This window comes from Acipenser ruthenus, chromosome 22, assembly GCF_902713425.1.
Source record: "Acipenser ruthenus chromosome 22, fAciRut3.2 maternal haplotype, whole genome shotgun sequence".
NCBI lineage: Eukaryota > Metazoa > Chordata > Actinopteri > Acipenseriformes > Acipenseridae > Acipenser > Acipenser ruthenus.
The window spans coordinates 16,539,195-16,560,697 of NC_081210.1; the positions used below are offsets into that span (position 1 = coordinate 16,539,195).

General features: G+C 41.7%; 1 protein-coding gene and 1 long non-coding RNA gene across 5 annotated transcripts in view; one reads left to right on the top strand and one right to left on the bottom strand.

Moving 5' to 3' along the window:
• Positions 1-21,503, bottom strand: part of LOC117431582 (pro-neuregulin-2, membrane-bound isoform) — a 425,631-nt gene that overhangs the window by 262,528 nt on the left and 141,600 nt on the right. The gene's annotated exons all lie outside the window — the stretch shown is intronic.
• Positions 4,237-11,208, top strand: LOC117431583 (uncharacterized). Its single transcript, XR_004548701.2, has 3 exons — positions 4,237-4,335; positions 6,143-6,200; positions 10,184-11,208. It is a non-coding gene; the product is annotated as an uncharacterized LOC117431583 (long non-coding RNA).

Below are 21,503 nucleotides of genomic sequence, written 5' to 3' on the forward strand. Positions count from 1 at the left end.
ACCACTTTCAATTCAGTCCCAGTGGCAGGTGGAAACATGGTGTAAGTGGTGCAGCAGGTTGACTCACTTCTGAGCCTGGGTTCAAATCCATCTCAACTGAGTGTGCCGGAACCCAGTAAACACAAGCACATTCCACATCACAAAACCACCTCCCAATTCAGCACAGTCCCTGCTAGAGAGGCCCAGGACTGAAGCGCAGGCAGGGGGCGTGCAGTTCAGGAAGTACAGATGCTCACAGAGATTATGTTATGCAACTGTTTCCTGTTTTATTCCTAGTTTTGTTTGTGAAGCTGCATTCAGCTTAATCACGTGGACTTCCACTACTTTGCTGTGGCAAGAGAGAATAGAAAGAAGAAAGCAGGTGATCTGTTTTAGGTAATGGGTGCAGCAGTGATAAGGCCAGCTAGCCTTTCCCTTATAAAAATACTGCATTCATAGAAATCAAATTCAATATATCGGCAGTTTTACAGATCTAGAAAATGATTTACAGAGACAAGTCTGAAAACGATCTACAGATATACCTATAGGGAAACTGTAAACTCTATAGTTTTTCTATAGCAATCAACATAAGGATTATAAGAGTTTGCTACTTCTTCACTTAGTAAAGACTGAAACCACAACACTGATTATGAAATACATTAGCTCAGAACAGATTCGTTCAATTGCATGCAACTCCCTTACTTTAACAACCACAACTGCTAATAAAACAGAGAAATCCCAGAACATAATTGAGCCCCAAACAACACTAATGAAGATTTCCAGGATTTATAGCAGTGGTGCCTAAATGCTGTGGCAGCTTTCCCAGAGGGCTTGCTGCCCGATGTGTCTATATTGTGTTCTGTTGTAAATGAAGGAGGATGATATGCAGATAAGCTTTGGAGGAAAATTCAAATAAATGGCTGTGCTGCTCCCACGCAGATATTCAACTGAACAAGCAACAAACAACAACAAACAACAACAAAACAACAACAAAACAACAACAACAACAACAACAACAACAACAACAACAACAACAACAACAACAACAACAATAATAACAGGTTTCAAAAGCATCATAAACCGAGGAGGCATCTCATTTTAAAGATGTCTCAAACCTAAAGCCGGGCCTGCTTCTGTGCTGGTCCATTCTACACCAAGTTTAACTGATCAAACTAAGTTGCTTTACAAACCAGACTGCAGGTTTCATTGGTTTAATTAAACAATTAAGGGCATGGTTGGAACAAAGAACTGGTGTAAAGGGGCGAGAGTTGTCAATTTCCTGTCTCAACCTTTTCAACGAGTCTCTTTATAAAGACTGACAGTTTTAATTCATACTGCTCTTCAAATCAGAATGGTTACGCTGCCTGGCACATGGCTCTTCATTTCTGAAGGAGCGGTAGAAACATAAATGAAAAGGGCATTCCTCACTGGTATATATAATCTAGCATGGATTTTGAAAAATAACATCTGGAAATGCATTATCCATAGGGGGCAGTGTGATCTATTCAACAGTGACAGATTTAACAACCACCACTGTTTAAAATATGAAATTAGGATCAAACCTGTTATTTTACTTTTAAAGACTCACACACGCATGCAAAGGTTTTCTCAAATGCCCTTCTTTAAACGATGGCACTATTGGGTTCCACTGCTGAGTAGATCATATAGACCACAGTCAGTATAATAATTCTGAATACGTTCAATAAGAAACGTGGCAGACAAACCGCTAAATGAAGAGGACTTTGTGGAAACCAACATCTCGAAATGCATGGGAGTCTCTTTAGTGTAACTGGGTTTAAAGTATTCAGAACAAATCAACGGGACATACGAGTCAGGAAGGAAGGACACTGCATAACGGATTGCACTGGGAAAGGGGTGAAGCCACCGTGAAGTGAGTAACCATTTCCTGTGTTTTTCCGGTGTTTATGGGATTTCATTTTTTTGCATCGGGGGTGTTTTACTGGTGTTAAAACCGAAAATCAGAAGCCCTAATTATATTCCTTCACTGCTGGCCAGAAGAGCGCATGGTGTAGCATGGTGAGGGGACTCCTTATCCTGCAGAGGCGCCAGATAGCCAGCACTCCCTGTGTAACACCAGCTGACTCAGGACCCCACACATACACCCCCTGGTGGCTGACTATTGGAATTGTGCTACAAAGATTGACGACGTTCACTTTCTTTGCTGTGATTTCTATTTCTTAAATGATTAACCTCCAAAGCACTGTCACAGAATGCTGTACCTTTTGTTCTTTGATGCGATCCTGATATCCTGGAACATTCTGCGGTGACCTCATCCGACTGTGATTCCCCCAAACGTGTCTGACGCAGGTCATTTCATTACGCTAACGGCCTGCTGTCTGGTTCATTGCTTTTATTGTATGTCTGACAATATGATTTCAACAGGAAACAATAACCAACTGGAGACCTTTACCTTATATAAAGTGTCAGTAGTTCCGGGGCTGACACATTTTCCCCTGTCAAATCTGTTCAGAAGATGTATGGCTTCATAACTCCTAAGGAACAGCAATGTGTGTTTTTTTTTTTTTTTTTTTTAATTTAATATATTTTTTTTATACAATTTACTAGAAATGCAAAAACCTAACAAGTTATAGTAAATAACAAGAGTTCCTTCTCTTTGCAATTTTGCAAATATAATGCCTAGATTTATGTGTTGATCTTGTATTATTGCTGTTTTAATACCGTATAGCAGTTTCAGCTATATGTATTATTTTGAAGAGGAATATGTAGTAAATATACATATAAGCCTTGCGATTTAACACTGTAATATCAGCTATTTCAACTGATCACAAACTATCAAACAAGTATAGAAACAGGTGTGAACAGGTAATACCATTTCTTATTGAAAAACTTGGAGAAGGTTTCCTGACAGAGTAAATCATGCAAGATGTATTATGGGTAGGTGTTTAGCAGTCCAATAACTCATTCAAGTTTGTCACTTCCCTGGAAACATACTTCATAACAAATACCAATCCATACAAGAGAACGTATTAATTCTGCTTGCTTTAGAAGACCCTCCCAAGGCCTTATCTCCTCAATACTCTTAACTGTCAGTTCAAGATGCCTCATTCAAATCAGTCCCAAAGAGCAGTATACCCAAACCACTGCATTCTAGGTGTGTTGTTAGAATTCTCATCCCCTGTATCTAATGTAGAATAGAATCTGTGACACACAAAGAGAGATCACAGTAGCAAGATCAAATGCGATACACTGCGTAACACACAGAATGTATAATCACTCCAGCGTGGCTATCTCCATGTTACTGTGTAAACAGACATTCTCAAGAGTGTGCTTGAGTTCAAACTCGAATCAGAAACGCAATGAAATGTGCTAGTGTCAGAGACATACATTTCCTTTAGGTGAGAGAGATTAGATACTCATGTTTTTACAGTGTATGAATAATCCTTTTGCCAAACCTTTTTATTTTTAGTGTGCTTTGTAGCTTGATGGACCTGAGTCACATTTTCTTGCAAGTTTGCCCTCACAACAAACGCTGTTTTATGTTGGTATTATTATTTTTGCATCTCAGATAAACCCACAATGCAGTGAGGATTAATTAAACCAGGTAGACATTTGTTTTTAGAATTGCCCACCTGATTCTAAGCAACACGAGTTACCTTGGGATTCCAGAATTATTAGAGTGCCATCTGCCTTGATACCAAATCTGAAGTGGTAATATACAGACAGGAGGGGCATGCACTTAGACAAGCCTGCTACATGCACACTCTCCGTTAGTGTCCCATATAGCATAGGATGACATGAGGTTTGTGTGGAAGAAAGGTAGTTGAGTCCAACAGACTGCAGTATGGCCTCTTGTGAGCTCTACACTGGAAACGAGGCCAGGCACATTTCAGAAAAGATTCATTTGAAATGTCTTTAGATTTCCATAGGAGGATTGACAAGCCGACCTGCACTAAGACCACCTGCACCCCAGGAGAATAAGTGGAATGACTTGTCGTGACAGAATGCCAAAGCCAGGGTAAATCAAGCGTGGGTATATCATCTCTTTAGCCAGCAGTTGCTTTGTATTTCTCCCTGTCTCTGTGCGGGCCATCGTAATGTGTGTGTGGTTTATTTCTATATCAGGCAGATTCTATGACATTTCACTCAAATTAGAACAAGTGAATTGGGTGATAATCTGCAATTAGTTCTCATTGTTTAATGAATTCAAGCTGTGTCTAATTAAGCGGTCTTTAAATACTTCCTGCTACTCTGCTACAGGGTGAGTTGTTTGTTGGAAAGTGAGGATGGGGGTTGTGTTTTTGAAGTCCTGGTTTGCGAGGAAAGTTAGTTTTCTAGGCTATCAGATCACCACACAAACTCTGACAAGAAAATAAAGTAAGTGAATACATTCACCTTTATCCAGGTTATTTGTTTCTCAGTCAGAACGTCATTTAAAATGTAGTTCATTCCAGTCCCTATTTGAGAAGTATAATAAGCTTATTGTATAATAAGTCAAAGAGAAGCCTACAAATCCTGTAATGGCAGACAGTGGATCAGCTTTTTTGTTTGTTTCCTGGTGGATTTAAGGGACGCTGGGTTATGATTTACTGCTTTTTGTCTTTTTTGCTGGATAATTCCATTGCTATTTTCCATTGGCTGAAGATTAATGTAATCTGGGTTAAAGGAGCACCCCGTATAGAAGTCTCAGGAGGTTTGTTTTCTTTGTTTGCCTGTCCTGTACAACATGTCTGTTGGCTTGGTTCTGAACTTCTAAGAGACTATTTCTGACCTTTTTAGGAAAAACTGTATTGCTTTTCACTTTTGCCAAAGGACTTAGGTTTTTTGTCGAGTGACTGAAACATACACGACTCAAAACCGCATAAATAAGGCTGTTCAATGTTTTGCTGTGGAACAATATGTGTGAATTACATTCTTTGTGTGCTATATGTATTTATGTGAACACTGCACACATTTTGTTATAGCTCCACCTCACTTATCCTGCAATTCTCTTGGCTCTGTCGCTCAATCCTGCTCCCCTGGGGATTTACATTATTTCAGGGCAGTTCTATTCATTTTCAGTCACTAATAGCTTTTGCTGTAGACTTTGCGTTAGGATTGCTGATTGTTACACTGATACTCATGAAAAACACACCCAAAATGAAACAAAACAATTCAGCTCCCAGTGATGGCATGACAGCATCATTAAATACATTGCAATACATTCACACGTTTGTCTCATGGCCATATGTGCTACCAATGTGGTTTCATTTCTCCCCATGTTACACTTACATACTGATGCTGTATAGTCATATACATTTGGTGCTATGTCATGTTAAATGTCAATGCTTTATCATGCATTCACTACTAAACTACCTCATTTGCAGTTTTCCCAGGCTATACTATTTTACAGGTTGTGCTATGCATTAAACACAGTTTACAATGTTTTACCATATCAGTATTTACAGTGCCTACCTATGCTTTACTATGCTTTCACTGTGCTGTCTATGCATTTAGTATGGAGAACCTTTATAAGGGATACCACAGTGAACTTGTTCTGAGGCTCTGAGGGCAGCAGTGTGGAGTAGTGGTTAGGGCTCTGGACTCTTGACTGGAGGGTTGTGGGTTCAATCCCAGGTGGGGGACACTGCTGCTGTATCCTTGAGCAAGGTACTTTACCTAGATTGCTCCAGTAAAAACCCAACTGTATAAATGGGTAATTGTATGTAAAATAATGTGATATCTTGTAACAATTGTAAGTTACCCTGGATAAGGGTGTCTGCTAAGAAATAAATAATAATCTTGTAGTCCTTCATTTTTTTTTTTTTTAATGTTAATTTAACATACATTTGAAATGTAACACTATTGATAAACGGCTTCATCCTGTTACCTTTGCTGTAGGTCCGATTGAAAGTATAAAAATGGAATGTACGATGTCTGAATGAGTTATATATATATATATATATATATATATATATATATATATATATATATATATATATATATATATATATATATATATATATATTGTAGCCTGGAAGGGGTCTGGCATGCAAATGAGGATTGGGAAAGTGATCTTGTTTTGTTTATTTACTGTACAGTGTTGTGTGAAGACCAGTGTGCCACCCTTGTGTTCCAGTTATAAAGACGTGTTCACTACTGTACAGTGTTGTGTAAAGACCAGTGTGTCGTCCTTGTGTTCCAGTTATAAAGACATATTCAAGCAGGACTGGGGGTCACGTGATACACAGCGGCAGGAGGACGTAAGTTTGAAAAGCTCCTGAGAGAGATTTCTTTTTTCAAATTAATTTAATAATAAAACTATCGCTAAACATATCTAAACCTATACATTACATTCACTGAGATGTCAGGACAACAAAAGAAACAGCCAACTGAAGGCAAAAGCAGTACAAAGAAAAGACAAAAAGCTGTCTCTCCTCTGCCGAAATTAAATGGAGTTGCTGAGTCAGAATGTTTTGCTTGCGATACCGGTACCAGTGTTCTAGAAGAACTACACAGCATTAAAGTCACTTTTCTGACCCTGGTTAACTCACATACTGAGGTAAGAACTGCCATAGAAAAGATAACAAATAAATTGAATGTTGGATGTGGAAGATGTTACACATAAGCTTGAGACAGAAATGTAAACACTACAAACAGACCTGAAGACAACTCAAGATATGCTGCAGGACCATGGAAACCCTGCACGCAGGAAGAATTTGCACATTTTGGGATTGCCTGAGAATACAGAAGGAAAAAATTGTGATATTTATTCAAAAACTTCTCACAGAAACATTTGGAAAAGAACAATTTTATAATGGCAACCCCATTGAAATTGAGCACGCGCACAGGACTGGCACAACCAACCCACACATTGGCAATAGACCACGGCCAATAATATTAAAATGACTAAGACATCAAGACAAACAGATAATTATCACGTTGGCAAGGCAAATGGCTCAGATCAAATTCAAGGACAAAATGATCTCCATATATCCCAACTTTTCCATGGAATTACAATGAAGAAGAGGAGAATTCACTCCCCTCTGGATTTTTCTCAAGCAACAAGACATCCGCTATGGTCTTCTTTACCCGGCTCAACTAGTCATCTACAAGAGCAGATCCTACCTGTTTAAAACTGTGTAAGAAGCCAAACACTTTGTTAAGGAAACATTAAATTACATCGTCCCTGAGAGAATGGCTAGTATTGGATTAACTTGTGTTATGGTTTAGCGATGGTTTTACAATCTAATTATATACAGAAGTTTTTCTTCTGGACTTTTTAGATTATAGGTTTTAGTGTCTGACCACAGAGTAAGAAGTCAGAATGTGGGGTTATTATACAGTAATTTCTTTGTTTAATGACATGTGTGTTGGATATTTATATCACAAAATGTTACAAAGATAACATTCATGTTTTTGAAAGATAGATGTTGTTTATTAATGTAGATGACAAGGTTCTTTTTGTTTATCAAAGATATACGGAATGTTATTGTAATGGACGTAAAACTAAATTAGTCTACTATGCTACTTATTACACAGGTATGAAAGCACCCATATCGCTCCATAATGTATGTCCTACAGTGGCTTTGATGTATTATGAAACGAATAAATTAATTTACACAAGACTACATATAGTACAAAATGTCTGTTTTGATAACAGTATTTCCCTATTAAAAATAATTTCTTGGAATATAAGAGGTTTTTTAAAAATCCCATTATCTCAGTACAAATGGGTTGGGCATGTTTTTCATTCATCCTACTCTTCCAAGCAAGAGGTGTTTTATTACTCATTAATAAAAAAAAATTAAATATCAACTAATAGACAAGAAAAAAAGACAATGAAGGGAGATTTGTAGCACTCAGACTGAAAACTGAAACTCGGGAACTGGCAATTGCTAATGTATACACTCCCAATATTAACCAGAATTTTTTTTTAAATGAAATACTGGCAAATTTACTTAATTTCAGCAATCTACCCTTAATTCTAGCTGGAGATTTTAACACAGTTGCTGACTCTGTACTAGACCGATCAAACCAAAGTAAAAAGACAGTAGATTACAACTCTCAATCGCTTATTAATATGATGGAAGAATTGCAATTAAAAGACATTTGGAGACTGTTGAATCCTTCTGGTAAAGAGTATACCTTTTTCTCTCCAGCACACAAGTCAATTTCTAGAACTGTTTTATTTTTAATATCTAAATCAATAACTAGGAATACTATGGATGCAAAGATCAAAACAATTCACATTTCTGATCACGCCGCTGTAACAATTACATACTCAAACACTAAAAGAGAAAATAAAATGTCAAGGTGGAGGTTTAATAAAAAAAAAATGATAAAGAGTTTAAGGAATTTATAGATAAAGAAATTAAAGAGTTCTTGGTTATTAACAAAACTCCAATTATCTCCCAAAATGTGTTATGGGATGCTCTGAAAGCCTTTTTTAGCCTTTATTATTATTTCGCACAGCACAGCAAGGAAGAGAAAACAACTTAAAGAAATATAAGATTCAGAGATTGAACTTAAAAGGGCTGAAAAAACATTATACCTCTCTGATTAAATGTAAATTTAACTAAATAACCTTTTAACGGCTATAGAACAGTTTAAATTGATCCGAACAAGAAGAAAAGACCATGAATTGGGTGAGAGACTAGGACAAATATTGGCTTATACATCCAAAAATACAAGAAAAGTCTATTTCAGCAATTAAAACAAAAGATGGGACAGTATCATTAAACCCCCCGGTCATAAATGAGACTTTAAAAAACTTATATCTAGTTTTATATACTTCCCAAAACAAAACAAAGAAAACATTTACGATTTTTTAAGAAATATTAAACTGAAAAAATGAAATCCCCAAGATAAATCTTTTTTGGATGAACCAATTACCTTGGATGAAATTAAAACTACAACTGATAATTTACCCAGCGATAAATCACCAGAAGATGGGTTTTCCAGTGAATATTTTAAACTAAACAGAGATACCTTCGCTCCTGTTTTACTGGAAATGTATATCTAAACAGTTAGCAAAATCACTATATAATGCACCTATTACACTCCTCCCAAAACCTAACAAAGATTCATTAGAATATGCAAATTATCATCCAATTTCTTTACTAAATAGGGACTGCAACATTTTAACCAAAGTATTGGTCACTAGATTACAGAAAGATATTCATAAAATTATCCACCCAGATCCATACTTGCCAACATTTGGAAACTGTTTAGAGGGACGCTCGTCCCCTGGGATGAAATCGGAACTGTCCCGTCCATATAGGGACTGTTGGCATGTATGCAGATCAGACTGGTTTTCTTAAAAGTAGATCAGATAACATCTGAAACCTTATCAATGTAATGCTACTGGCAAAACAAGATCCATCTCCTTCTGTTGCATTATCCCTCGATGCAGAAAAGGCATTTGATACATTAGAATGGCCCTATTTACTTAGTACACTGGAAGAGATGGGTTTTGGCTGTTCATTCTAGTCTTGGATTCAAATTCTATAGAAAGAACCTATCTCTTCTGTATGTACTAGTTTTAAAGTTTCACAGCCCTTCTCAGTTACTAGAGGAGTTAGACAAGGGTGCCCCTTATCTCCTCTTCTTTGTATTATAGCTCTAGAACCTCTAGCCACAGCCATTCGACAGGAAGAACACATTCAAGGGATTAAAAGAGAGGTTTTTCATCACAAAATTAATTTATATGCGGATGACATTTTACTAACTCTTAAAAATCCAACCACATCCATCCCTATCTAATGAATATAATTGACAGATTTAGTACAATTTCAGGTTATAAAATAAACTGGCATAAATCAGAAGCAATGCCCCTTTCAATAAATTGCTTTAAATCAGAATGAAAACATTATCATTTTAAATGGACAAAACATGGTCTTAGATATCTAGGTCTTATAGTCCACAGTGAGTTTAAACATATGATTCATATTAACCTCCAACCATTAATACAGAAACTTAAAATGAAACTAGAAATATGGAACAAACTCCCTTTATCTTCATGGGGTAGAAGCGTTACAATTAAAATGGAAATAATGCCATCTTTAGCATACATATTGGCAAGTCTACCATTTAGAATCCCCCAAATATATTTTAAAAGTGCAAATAAAATGTTTACAGAATTCCTTTGGTGTTTCAAAACGGCAAGAATTAAAATAAATACATTATTTGATTCACATAAACATGGAGGGTTGAATGTACCTAATGCTTGGTATTATTTGAACAGGTCATTGCGGATCCTCAAAATACACGGTCCACTCACTGCAGGCAAAGAACACAGTGACGGAGATGAGCAAACCATGCCAGAGAGAGGGGATAGACGCTGCTGGAACTGCGGGAGCCCTAGTCACCTACAAGCCAGGTGCTGCTGCCGCCCAGTACCGTCGACATCAGAAAGCGTTCAGCCAGCGTGGAAACAGGAGCCTGCTGCTCCACCAGCTTCCTCTTTTACTTAAGAAAGCGCATTTCGTCCCCCCGAACCTAAACTTTCAATACCGCTGTACAACTGTCAAAAACAATTTAGAATGATTCATTATGAAATCCCTTCAAGACAGACTGAGAATGTTTTTCTATCTTGTAAAGGTCCTGTATGTGTTATGCATGTGTAAAATGATCATGTGTTTAGGAAGCTTAATTAGTACCAGTCCCTGTAGAACCGAAACACATGTATCTATTTACTGTGCAGGAAAATGGTCATTCAATAATCATCTGTATCATAACAATTGGAAACAGACTCTTTTTTATATCTTTCTTCTTTTAAATTCTTGTCATTGGGGGTGTACTGTTGCAAGAATTATATGTATGAACCAATAAACTAACAGTACGAATAAACTATCCAAATTACCATATCAGTACCAGTGACAGTGTATCTAAACCACTACTGTGCAGTATTACCAGAGAGAGGGACATATTTTCAAAGCGTTTACTGCAGTCTTGAATTAACTCCTATTTTTTTATAGAAGAAAATGACATGTAAATAACACACAACTGAGAAGCAAAAATCTTTACAATGCTTCAAATGTCAAGAATAGTAGTACATAAGTTGTCTGGTTCTGGTTTTGTAAAATCAGTAGCTGTTTTTCGCTTTTCAAAATATAGGAGTCAATTAAAGACTGGAGTAAACACTGAGTATATTTCATTATGTTCTAAAATGTAGGGTGATTATAATGCGCTGCTGCGGCTGCTGAAATAAAAGTAAATGTAACATACTTTTATCATTTTAAATTGAAATTCGTTTGACTTTTGTATTTAACATATCTTCTCTTGGTCCCCAACTGTCTCCCCTGGTAAAGGCACGGCCGCGTGATGTGCAAGGTGAGCTATATAGTCAGGGGAGCGCAGGGGTCCCCGAGGGTCTCCCCTGGTAAAGGCATGGCCACGTGGTGTGCAGGGTGAGTCATACAGTCAGGGGAGCACAGGTCTCCCCTGGTAAAGGCATGGTCTCGTGCTGTGTGGGACGGGTCATACAGTCAGGGGAGCGCAGGGGTCCCCGAGGGTCTCTATGGTAAAGGCATGGCCGCGTGATGTGCAGGGTGAGTCATACAGTCAGGGGAGCACAGTGGTCCCCGAGGGTTTCCCCTGGTAAAGGCATGGCCACGTGGTGTACAGGGTGAGTCATACAGTCAGGGGAGCACAGGTCTCCCCTGGTAAAAGCATGGTCTCGTGCTGTGTGGGACGGGTCATACAGTCAGGGGAGCGCAGGGGTCCCCGAGGGTCTCTATGGTAAAGGCATGGCCGCGTGATGTGCAGGGTGAGCTATACAGTCAGGGGAGCGCAGGGGTCCCCGAGGGTCTCTATGGTAAAGGCATGGCCATGTGGTGTGCAGGGTGAGTCATACAGTCAGGGGAGCGCAGGGGTCCCCGAGGGTTTCCCCTGGTAAAGGCATGGCCACGTGGTGTACAGGGTGAGTCATACAGTCAGGGGAGCGCAGGGGCTCCCGAGGGTCTCTATGGTAAAGGCATGGCCACGTGGTGTGCAGGGTGAGTCATACAGTCAGGGGAACGCAGGGGCAAATTATACAGTGCATTAATTTGACTCTGTTAAGCCATTAAAAAGTGGCCTGCTTCCTTTAATAAACCCTGCATCATGTAGCTTGCTGAGACCTGCTGAGGTCTTGTATTGCAAATACAGTTGTGTAGAAACAAGGACACTGAATATGACAGAATATATTTAATTCAAATAACATTGGCAACTGTATGCCAAGTACTGTAGCCATATCTGCATAATCTGAGACGAATCAATACCTTTGTTGTTTGTAAAACTGTAAAGTTCCACATTGAAAGCAGACGAGAAGTGATATTCTGAATTGTTTGCATTCCTCTTTTGTCACAATTATTTCACTCAAAGACGTAACAGGATCTGAATAAATACCACACAGGCCTCAGCTCGGCTTTAAGTTGAGACGGTGCTTTCCAAGGCAAGGGAAGCAATCCAGAAATAATTACACAGTAAAGAACAAGGGACATGAATGTGGTGTAAAGAAAGTCTTTGATTGGAGTGCACAGTACTGCACACAGTAACGTGGAGAGGACATTAAAAGGGCAGGGGCTCATTGAGAAAAAAGGGCACTGTGGGTTGCCTCTGGTACACAGCGGGTAAAAAGCCATAAGAAGCAAACAGATCCTCTTTTCTTCCTAGTCAATTGGTCTTATAAACATTTTTAAAATCAGGCGTATCTTTTAGTAGTTGTGTAATTATAAATATTTTAACATACAAGCTCTTGAAAACCTCTGCAGTCTTCTTATATCACTGAAGATCTTTTATAGAGATTTAAGCATTTCTTGGTCTAGTTTACTCCAAACAATCAATCATACACTAAAGCTAAATGCATTTGGTATTGAATCAAGCTATTGATTGCATGCACATGATTTTTGACCTTATACACGACTGCAATATATTACATCAGAACATGCAATCATAATGGTAAAACAGTGCTGGGTCACTGGGCTAAAATTGTACCAGGTTGAATTACAATTCATGTCCAAATGCCCAACCTTTTTAACATTTGAATGAATCAACGTTTGTCAAAATGATCTGTTGGCTCATAACACACCTGTGGGAACCATACCCTTCCAAAATGCAGTGTCCAATACAGAAGTTAAACAAAACCACGCAAACCTAATTTCATCTTATGGTTTGTTACTGTAATATGGGGAAATCCATGGGAAATGTAGTTCATTCTTAACTGTGCGATGCACTGCCGTTGCAGATACTGACCCCTGTCGATCACTATAACCGCAAATGCAGACAAGCCTTTTCTGTATAGTGGTTAAGGCACTCGTTTGCGGTGTGGGAGGTTGCTAGTTCGTGTTCAGCCCCCCAAGCTACACACTCATAAATCCTTAGATAATATACAAATGTGTCAGCTACTTCTAAAACAGAAAAAGGCATCAATCAAAACATTTAGTTCAGAACCACTGTGTTGCCATTTATGTACATTTTGTGCATTGTGCTGTGATTGATTAAAACAGCCTACAGCATTGTTTCTCGATAGATTACAATGTTCGATCACATCTGGATAAGCAGATAAACTAACGGACGCCTCCACGCTGGGGTTCACCCCCCAGAAAAAGATGTGATTTCTGTTACGTGAGCACCAGTATGCTTCAGTGCTACAGAAACCAGCCCTGGTAAAGTGTACACAGCCAGAGCTGGAATAAAAGAAGAGTAGTCTATTCCTGGAGTGGTACATGTTGCATTTCATTAATTAGTACACTTTCTATTTGAATCTAATAAAACACTGAATAGCTGAGAGCAACGGTGTGTGTTTACCTCTTTAACACAGGTATTTATAAAACTGTCATCTTAGTTCTGACCTGTAATTTGTTTAGGTTTCCACAGCCTTAAAACACAGCATCCATCTCCTTCACCTGCAGTTCCACTTCACAGTGGATTTCAACAGTATAGATTACATCCGACACTCAGAATAATGGAAACAATTTGATGACATATGACCAGGAAAGCGACACACATCAGCACATGCAGCCAATTCACCACTGTGAAACAGTTTACCCAATAGGGTATTGTAGAACTTTAATATTTTATATTCACCTTGATGAAGATAGCCCTGCTTACTGATGAAGCTCTAATATACATATTCAGTCTGTGACAAAGAAATACATTCAAAAGAGAGCCACGTGTACACTGGGTTCAGCAATGATGGTGAATTATTGTGTCAGTAGATTAATCCACATACACATTTTCAAAATAACCCTTAGTTTAGCAGAAAACTACCAGGAACAGCCTGTTTGATGTCAATGATTATTAACATGATATATTCTCACATTGCGTGACATGCTCGGAGTTATATTCTCCTCCAGTAGCAGCTTTGTTATTGCACCCACTTCTCCCCTTCGCATAACTAGAACTGGGAAGGGCCGGCGCTCTCCATTCACAAGGTATGAGAGACTGGCAGCTTTGAAAAACATGGGACTCCAATTAACCTCCTACAGTCCAAGCACGGCCAGGAGCTCAAACAGCAATCTTTACAAAGGTTACAGTACAGTATTTCTGTTAGAACCATTTTTATTAGATTAATGTGAAACATAGAACTGTTGATGGGGCTTTGTTAACAGCAGGCAAGTAGGATGTGATATTAAACCTTATTTAAAATAGACTGAGCAATTGTGATTCGTTCATCCATTCATTAATTTATGCATTTAATTCATGAATGCATTCATTAGTTTGTAATATGGAGTTGGTCATAACAAAAGAAGATATACTTTGATATTACTGCTAATAGTAATAATGGTAAAAACAAAATACTATTTTAATAATTATTTACTTAATAATAATAATAATAATAATAATAATAATAATAATAATAATAATATTATTATTATTATTATTATTATTATTATTATTATTATTATTATTAATAGTCAGTCACAGTAGGATGTGCCATTGATAGGGTTGTGTGAAATCCAAAGCAGGTGTTTTAAAACGATTCACTTAATGGAAAACAATATAGTTTTAGTTTGTAAAAGCAAAACTGACTTTTATTAAATAGTCTAATCTTGGTAATGTGACAGTTGGTAATGAAATATTTTCTTTAAAAAAATAATTAGAATCGTCCTATTTCTTGTTGATAATTGAAGGGTTTTTTTAAGAGAAATATAAAATGTGATTGCAGAGTGTAAGCTGCTGCAACGTCATCACAAATCAAGACAAGTTTCCCCCCAGAGGACAAGAGTAGTCTCAGAACTGCAGGAAGGGATCAGTCACTACAGGATTCAATTTGTATTTATTTGAAAGCACTGGAAATGGTAAAAAGTTTTTTTTTTTTAAGTGTCTGACATGTTTGAACTTTTTCTGAATGAATTTGCTGTTGTTTCCCATTCTAAAGAAATGAATGAATCTCTCACACTTGCTCTGGACATGCAGCAACATGACCGGCTAAACACAGATCAACCAAGAATAACTGTTTCTCAGCACACCTCTCGCTGCTGTCACGGACAAGCAAGTCTTAACACAATCCGGAAGAAAATGTTCCAATTGAAAGCTGAGATAAAGAAAGGTTTCTCGTGAGAAGCTTGCGCTAATATCTATGAAGTGGAGACTGGCTGCTCGGCATCCCCCTCATAAATAAACTGTGCTGCCCAGTGAGTTCACAGTGCACTGCTGCAAGGCAACCTCCTGAGCATTAGCAAGTGCATTTTCTTTATTTTAAGAAGCCATTAGCAATCAGAGGCAATGCCTGCCCGGAACTAATTCATTCCACTGACACCCCTTTACACTTATTACACAACACTTCTCAAATACCCAGATGTGACTGGTGAGCTTTCTGTGACACTCAAGGCCTATATAATGGCTGCTGCCTGGATACCACAGTGTGTATCCAACAGCCTCATCGGTGTACATAGCGATCTATCTACCTGGCAGCACCAGCACAAAAATATCAATTTAAACTTTCAAAATATTGTTTAGAAACTTCCCTCCAAGTATTGGGACAGAAACACTGGTCATTTTTACTGGATCTTAACTGACAGAATTATAGAATGCAGATGGATATAAAAGTGTACTGTCTCTTTACTCAATCCTAAAGTTATATAACCTCATTATGGCAATGATATGAGGTCAGATTTAGCAAACACGGTGTATAACATTGCAAATAAGAAGTCACTACCTCAAACTGTGTCTGGGACATGAGGCTTTGATACTGTGCAGTGAAAGTGACAACCTCAAACTGTGTCTGGGACATGAGGCTTTGATACTGTGCAGTGAAAGTGACTACCTCAAACTGTGTCTGGGACATGAGGCTTTGATACTGTGCAGTGAAAGTGACTACCTCAAACTGTGTCTGGGACATGAGGCTTTGATACTGTGCAGTGAAAGTGACTACCTCAAACTGTGTCTGGGACATGAGGCTTTGATACTGTGCAGTGGTAGCATTGCATAGCATTTTTCTTGTATGACATCTACAATCAAACTTTTCACACACAAACTAAAAGGTCACATGATGCTAATATGGTAGCCATCTTGGGTCATGGGTAAAAGTGAAGAGTGCCCTTAGATTTTGCCAGAATGTGTAAATTGTATTTCATAAATTTTTATATTTAGCATTAGTATTGGGCAACCTCTTCTTAGGACAGAATGACCTCAGATTGACTACACGCAATTGAAGCTAACTTTAATTGCTGTGTTTGTACTGCTTTGAACAGTGCAATCTAATTGCAGGGAAAGTGCAATGTGCCTTTCCTTCCAGGGTGAGAACAGCTTGCATGCTTTTCATCAATCTGCTTAAAATGACTAACAGTCTCCCTATTAAAAATGCGCATCCAGCTAGTGGAGCATCAAAAGCCCTACACTGGAAAATGAAAACGATCAGATAAAGCTGTGTGGCGGAGTGTCCCGCCCCTATGTATTATTATTTGTATTTTTGTTTGCGGCGCAGTTAAAAGCGCCGCGTCTTTTATTATTTATAATTTAAAACCCTGTGAGGATGCATGACTGATCAGCTACTGATTATTTAACTAGCTGACAGTCATGCATCCTTACCAAATGCGTGCAGACTCTGGCCGAGGGGTAATAAGATAATTAACAACTAGTTAACCCCTCGGCAAGAGTATAAGAACTGGCAGCTGCCCGTGCTGCGGGGTGTGGAGTGTACAGAGGAGAGTACGGGGAGAGAGCGAGAGCGAGGAAACTTAACGACATTTAAAAAACGACTGCTAAACAGTCTTTGTTTATTCGTTTGGCCCTTGTGCCTTTTTGTTTTGTGTTTTGTTCATTGTTTAAATCTTTTGTTTTTGTTTATTTGATTAATTAAATACGCTGAATGCAATAGCATTCAGCTTCACCCGACCATCCATTGTTTTGGTTTCAGTTACTTCCTGGTCCGTGACGTCACCACACCTCACCATTGCGAGCCAGCCTGTCACATATGGTGTCACATATACCTGGCTGCAGATATGGGAGGGGTCCCTCTGCTGTTTCCAGCGCCAGAGGGAGAGGAGCCATTGCTGCTGTCTCCAGCGCCAGAGGGAGAGGAGCCATTGCTGCCGTCTCCAGCGTTAGAGGGTGAGGAGCCCTCGCCACTGTCTCCAGCACTAGAAGCAGAGCAGTAGGAGCTGCCTCTGTCTCCACCACCACCAGAAGCAGAGCAGCAGGAGCTGCCTCCGTCTCCACCACCACCAGGAGCAGAGCAGCAGGAGCTGCTTCTGTCTCCACCACCTCCAGGAGCAGAGCAGCAAGAGCTGCCTCTGCCTCCGCCACCTCCACCAGCAGAGGGTGAATGCCTGCTGGTTCTGTCTCAACCGCCGTGGGAGGACTGCTTGCCCCTCCCAGCTCCACCAGCAGAGGGTGAATGCCTGCTAGTTCTGCCTCAACCGCCGTGGGAGGATTGCTTTCCCCTCCCACCTCCACCAGCAGAGGGTGAATACCTGCTGGTTCCATCTCCACCTCCACCAGCAGAGGGTGAATACCTGCTGGTTCCACATCCACCATCATGGGAAGGACGGCTCCTGCCCTGCTTCGCACCGCCCAAGTATGCCTGCTATGCACCACCCAAGGATGCCTGCTACGCACCGCCCAAGGATGCCTGCTACGCACCGCCCAAAGATGCCTGCTACACACCGCCCAAGGATGCCTGCTACGCACCGCCCAGGGATGCCTGCTACGCACCGCCCAAGGATGCCTGCTACACACCGCCCAGGGATGCCTGCTACGCACCGCCCAAGGATGCCTGCTACACACCGCCCAAGGATGCCTGCTACGCACCGCCCAAAGATGCCTGCTACACACCGCCCAAGGATGCTTGCTTCGCACTGCCCAAGGATGCCTGCTACGCACCGCCCAAGGATGCCTGCTTCGCACCGCCCAAGGATGCCTGCTACGCACCGCCCAAGGATGCTTGCTTCGCACCGCCCAAGGATGCTTGCTACGCACCGCCCAAGGATGCCTGCTACGTACTGCCCAAGGATGTCTGCTACGCACTGCCCAAGGATGCCTGCTACGCACCGGCCAAGGATGTCTGCTACGCACTGCCCAAGGATGCCTGCTACGCACCGCCCAGGGATGCCTGCTACGCACCGCCCAAGGATGCCTGCTACACACCGCCCAAGGATGCCTGCTACGCACCGCCCAAGGATGCCTGCTACACACCGCCCAAGGATGCCTGCTACGCACCGCCCAAAGATGCCTGCTACACACCGCCCAAGGATGCTTGCTTCGCACTGCCCAAGGATGCCTGCTACGCACCGCCCAAGGATGCCTGCTTCGCACCGCCCAAGGATGCCTGCTACGCACCGCCCAAGGATGCTTGCTTCGCACCGCCCAAGGATGCTTGCTACGCACCACCCAAGGATGCCTGCTACGTACTGCCCAAGGATGTCTGCTACGCACTGCCCAAGGATGCCTGCTACGCACCGGCCAAGGATGTCTGCTACGCACTGCCCAAGGATGCCTGCTACGCACCGCCCAAGGATGCTTGCTACGCACCGCCCAAGGATGCCTGCTACGTACTGCCCAAGGATGTCTGCTACGCACTGCCCAAGGATGCCTGCTACGCACCGGCCAAGGATGTCTGCTACGCACTGCCCAAGGATGCCTGCTACGCACCGCCCAAGGATGCCTGCTTCGCACCGCCCAAGGATGCCTGTTGCTCCACATCGCCTTGGGCGGCCTATTGCTCCGCATCACCACGGGCGGCCTGTTGCTCCGCATTGCCAGGGGCGGCCTGTTGCTCCACATTGCCAGGGGCGGCCTGTTGCTCCGCATTGCCAGGGGCGGCCTGTTGCTCCGCATCGCCTGGGGCGGCCTGTTGCTCCGCATCGCCTGGGGCGGCCTGTTTCTCCGCATCGCCTGGAGAGCCACCAGTTACAGGGTATGAGGGAGAAGTGGAGCTCCCGCTGCCGCCTCCATGGCCAGGGGCTCCCCTCCCGAGGGTCCGCTGCTGCTGCCGTCGCCTCCCGAGGGTCCACTGCTGCCGTTGCCTGCCGAAGGTCTGCAGCTGCTGCCGTTGCCTCCCGAGGGTCCTGTTTTGCCTGGGGTCGCTACCAGTCCTGCCATGCGGCAGGAAATACTGTGGCTGGAGCCCCATGAAGGGCAGCTGCCAGCCATGAAGAAGGAGGGGGAGGTCAGGAGACCAGCTCCCCCCGCAGCAATTTCGCTGCAGGAAATACTGTGGCTGGAGCCCCATGAAGGGCAGCTGCCAGCCATAAAGAAGGGGGGGGAGGTCAGGAGACCAGCTCCCCCCGCAGCAATTTCGCTGCAGGAAATGCTGTGGCTGGAGCCCCATGAAGAAGGGGAGGGAGGTCAGGAGACCAGCTCCCCCCGAAGCAATTTCGCTGCAGGAGAAAGGGTGGCCGGAGCCCCACAGAGGGGAGCTGCCGGCCATGAAGAAGGGGGGGCAGGTCTGGAGACCACCCCCAAAAAATTTTTGGCCAGAGGAGCCGGCCTGTGCGCGGGCCATCGGAACGCTACAGCTGTTTGGGTGGGAGGAGGACATCCCACCGTGGCTGCCACCTTTGGTCTGTTGCTGCCCCTGTTCCTGCGCCGGGACTGCTAGCCAGGACTTTGGGGACTAAGAAGGGAGGTGGCCGAAAAGGCCATGTGTGCTGCGCACAAGGGGGGGCGTGTGTGGCAGAGTGTCCCGCCCCTATGTATTATTATTTGTATTTTTGTTTGCGGCGTAGTTAAAAGCGCCGCGTCTTTTATTATTTATAATTTAAAACCGTGAGGATGCATGACTGATCAGCTACTGATTATTTAACTAGCTGACAGTCATGCATCCTTACCAAATGCGTGCAGACTCTGGCCGAGGGGTAATAAGATAATTAACAACTAGTTAACCCCTCGGCCAGAGTATAAGAACCGGCAGCTGCCCGTGCTGCGGGGTGTGGAGTGTACAGAGGAGAGTACAGGGAGAGAGCGAGAGCAAGGAAACTTAACGACATTTAAAAAATGACTGCTAAACAGTCTTTGTTTATTCGTTTGGCCCTTGTGCCTTTTTGTTTTGTGTTTTGTTCATTGTTTAAATCTTTTGTTTTTGTTTATTTGATTAATTAAATACGCTGAATGCAATAGCATTCAGCTTCACCCGCCCATCCATTGTTTTGGTTTCAGTTACTTCCTGGTCCGTGACGTCACCACACCTCACCACTGCGAGCCAGCCTGTCACAAGCTGCCATGCACAGAATGTGGAAAAACTTCTGCTCTAAAGATAACACTGACGTGTTAACAAATGATTCAGATGCTCCTGCTGCCATGCAGTTTGAGGTTTGTGTATTCCCATACACACTAATAGTACTGTTTCAGAGAGGAGATGAGTTTGGCTGACCCCTCAGGACTCTCTCATCCACAGTACACCTTTGCCCCTCAGCAGCTCTCAATGGCCCTGGTGTGTACCTGCTAAAAGTTCACCTGCTAAACTATTCCATGCATGTATTAATCTCTGCATAATTATAAATGGGAAAAGAGTAACCTGGGCTAATGTTTCTGTAATCTGTACCGTTTAGCATTAACAAACTTCTAATAAATCCCTCTCCCCTTTACTTGTCTTTTACCTGGGCCTCTGGTCTGTTTCATTCCTTTACATCCTGCAATTACACCTATTTATCCTACTCTGTACCTTCCAACAACCACAGATTCTTATAGTGATCAGAACTTAAGAAAAACTATTTCACTTGAGAAGTATGGAATAGTGCATCAAAATAACCCATATTCTTTGTACATGCAGCCTAGCACATAAGCCCAGAGGAATACATGCTGACATGTTTAGAAAGCTATGACACTGCAGTTGTTGGATGGGTTGCTACTTAAAATCATTTGAAAATGGGATACACAAGGTGATTTATTATTTTCCCATCATTATTGTTTTGCAATGTTTTCAATTCGACTTCAGTGTTGATGTTATGGAACAACCCTCTGGTGGCCAAAGCTTTTGACAAAGTCCCGCATAAAAGATTAATTCTCAAACTGAACGCAGTAGGGATTCAAGGAAATGCATGCACATGGATTAGGGAGTGGTTAACAGGTAGAAAACAGAAAGTACTGATTAGAGGAGAAACCTCAAAATGGAGTGAGGTAACCAGTGGAATACCACAGGG